Source organism: Peromyscus maniculatus, chromosome 21 (assembly GCF_049852395.1).
Source record: "Peromyscus maniculatus bairdii isolate BWxNUB_F1_BW_parent chromosome 21, HU_Pman_BW_mat_3.1, whole genome shotgun sequence".
In the NCBI taxonomy this organism is placed as follows: domain Eukaryota; kingdom Metazoa; phylum Chordata; class Mammalia; order Rodentia; family Cricetidae; genus Peromyscus; species Peromyscus maniculatus.
In genome coordinates, this window is record NC_134872.1 from 21,184,240 (window position 1) to 21,187,658 (window position 3,419).

The 3,419-nt window shown below is 42.0% G+C and overlaps 1 long non-coding RNA gene across 1 annotated transcript in view; it reads right to left on the reverse strand.

The window, feature by feature from the left end:
- Positions 1-3,114, reverse strand: part of LOC121824767 (uncharacterized) — a 16,995-nt gene extending 13,881 nt beyond the window's left edge. Inside the window, exon 1 of the long non-coding RNA XR_013046637.1 lies at positions 3,011-3,114. This is a non-coding gene — a long non-coding RNA (uncharacterized LOC121824767). The remainder of the gene's footprint in view (positions 1-3,010) is intronic.
- Between the last annotated feature and the right edge of the window lie 305 nt (positions 3,115-3,419).

Genomic DNA, 3,419 nt, shown 5'->3' on the forward strand with positions numbered 1-3,419 from the left:
TAGGAAAAAGAGATCAGGGGTGTGGCCCATTTGGTAGCATTTGCCTAACATGTACAAAAACTGGGTTCCATCAGCATCACCACAGAAACTAGGCAGGATAACGCTTGCCTGTAACCCCAGAACTCGATAGATATGGATAGAGACAAGAAAACTAAAATTTTTGAGGTCCTTTAGAGCTATATAATGAGTGTGAGGCCATTCTACAATATATGAAACCCTGTATCCAAAAAAAAAAAAAAAGTCTATGAAGCCAAGTGTAAAAAATGTTGTAAGCCAAGTATGTATTGTTGGGTTCACGAGCACCAAGAATTAGGAGATGGAGGGAGGAAGAAAGGGAGAGGCAGAGGTCCTGTGAACCCCGGGGTGGGTGTTTGTGCAGCCTAAGCCTAGGGCACTCCACAAAAAGACTCTTCAGTCAGTGGTTGATGGGGTTAACTATCTTAGTCTATGAAGCACATCTCATGGTATTCAGGAAGCGTCAAGTTCACTTGAGGAGACCTTTCTCAAAAGGTGTCTCCTTTGCTAACAAATAACTGGACTTTGTGTGGGGTGACCCGTGCAAAGATGATCCACGACACGGAATGACAGTGTTAGTAACTCCTTTTAAGAACTCTTGCCCGTAGAGGAGAAAGGTCCGAAGAGTGCTTCATGACCCTAAAACCATTTTATTCTCGCTTCAAAAATCATCACCAAGATCAGAAGGCAGCTAAAAAGACAGAAGATACTTAGTGAGGTTTACAAGAACAATTATTCAAATCAAGTGTCAATCCGCAAGTCAAATTTTGTTTCTTCTTTCGATGCAGAATGAGATAAGCGAGGCCAAGTCTGCTCTCTTTTCAATTTCAACTTAAGGAAACAGCTCTTGTTGTTCAGATCTGGAGTTTCCATGATTCGATGATGAAACAGTTCAGACAAGAGGCAGTCATTCTCTATAAACACCACAGAACCCAATCCTGGCGGCAGATCTATGCAGGAGCCGGATTCCATGGCTTCTGAACTTAAATTTCCATGAGCACAGAGCAAAGAAACAGTGAGATGAGAACAAGATTATTTTTATCTGAAACCTACCATAGGACCACAAAATTGTTAGTAAAAATCAACCAAAACATGTATATCTCATCGATACAAAAGCTTCCACTAACCACACTCTACAAAAGGCTCCCACTATATTAGTAAGCTATTTTAACGAAATTCCTGAGCTAACATAAAAAGCTCTTGAACTTGATGTCCTGCCAAGTGTGACAAGTGACCAACCTGATGGCTATCCTTTTTCTGCTCCGAGGTTGGCAAACGATTGACATCTCAGCTGACACTATTGAGGGGTTCTGCTGGTGTTAAGGCTTGCTTTCTTTATTTATTTATTTATTTACTTATTTATTTATTTATTTAGAAATTGATGACTAATTGCAGCAAAGTATTGATGAGGACCAATCCAAACAGTTTGTTCATATCTACTCTATGAGTGACCCATCCGGAAATTTCCCACTGTTTGAAAGCTGTGGCTCTTCGAACAATGTTTTTTCTATGTATCTGGCGTGAGAAGGCCTCCCCAATAGTTGGGTGACTGAGTCAACAGCATCACATGAGAGCCAAGAGGGCCGATATTCACACCTGCTTGTGAAACCAGCTAAGAAGTGCTTCAAATGCCTCATGAACTTCAAAAAAAAAAAAAAAAAAAAATGAAAACTTCTAATTTGAGTTCTTTCTAGTCTCAAACAAACTGCTTCCACAATTTTACACGATGCCCTTACTAACGGAAGAGGGGGGTGGGGTGGGTATTTTTTCCAACTGTGTGTAGAAGTTAGAAACCATTTTCACTTTCAATTCACACCATGAAGACTGAAAGAATGTCACAGCCATATCCACTCTTATTGAGATCTTTATCGGCAGAGTTACGCTTTAGGTGAGTCAAAATTTGACCAGCCACTGATACTGGATTCAGGTGAAAAGTTACGAGTAAAAGTAAGCAGGAGTTAGAGGGATGCTATGGCCTGTAAGGCGCCTGCTTAACGAGCATGCTCACCTGAGTTCCAAGCCAGCACCGATGTGTAAAAAGGAAGGGGTCAAGCATGGTGGTGCCTGACTTCAACCCCAACACTTAGGAGGCAGAAGCAGACATGAATCTGTGAATTTCGAGGCCAGCCTGGTCTACATTGTGAGTTCCAGGACAGCCGGGGCTACATAGAGGGACCCTGTCTCAAACAAACAAAAACAACAACAAACAAAAAAGTTGGCTCTGGGTCTGGAGAGACGACTCAGCAGTTTAGAGCACGGGCTGCTCTTGCAGAGGACTTGGGTTTCATTCCCAGCACCCACATAACAGCTTATAACCATCTGCAACTGCAGTTTCAGAGGCTCTGACACCCTCTCTTAAACCCTGGCAGTAACCGGGACCACATGTAGTACACATATATACACGTAGACAAAACACTCATACACATAAAGTAAATGTTTTTAAAAAATTTAAAGCTTTACATTGCAGTCACAGGATGGCAGAGATAGTTGAGTACCCAGGTCTTGGTCTAGTCAGTCTAGCCAACCTGGGAAGCTCCCGACTTAGTGAGACACCCTGTCTCAAAACACGAAGTGGGCCTGGAAAGATGGCTGATCAGGTAAGGACCTGATTTCGATCCCCAAGACACACATGATGGAAGCAGGAAGTAATCCCTCCAAGTTGTCTTCTGACCACCATATTAGCACTTGTGTGTCCACCCACTCATATAAACAATAAATAAATGTAACAAATCTAATTAAAAAAAATAAGATGGAAAGTGATTGAGGAAGATGGCTGCTCTTGACCTCTGACCTCTACATTCATGCTTTCACATGTTCTTGCATACTGGCACACACACAAAGAACAGTCAACCTCTTTCAAAGTTGCTGTTATTTCATTTTGTGCAATGATCGTGCAAGCACCATGTCCTTAAGTCCTTTTAACTAGGAACTTACTAGCCTAGTGGGCAAGGAGAATGCATTTCCAAATCAAAACCAAACAAAACTGAGCACCTACCAAAGTGGTTTTGGCCTTTGTATGTCAGGATTGCAGTCTTCTTTCAGCAGTGTGAAGTCAGCCTGCTCTGAGCTCCCCATGACAGACAGGCAAATGTCAGCAGGTGCAATTATAGAAACCCTGAAATACCTCTGCTTCAGTTACTGTGGGACCTTGAAACTCTCGACAGGTATTCAAATGAGGTACTCAGAGTCTCAGTAATGGATATTCAAGAAAAGATCATTGAACCAGCTGAGGGTTTTGGGTTATTTTTTTAATTTTTCCATAAAAAGCAGGGGCCACTAGTTGCTGCCAGCATAGCTACTAACAAGTGATAAAACCACGAAGGCAGACTCTGCATGAAATAGGTATGTCTAGGTAACTTTTGAGATGGATTGAGTCATTGGGAAAAAGTCCTCCAAGGTTTTTA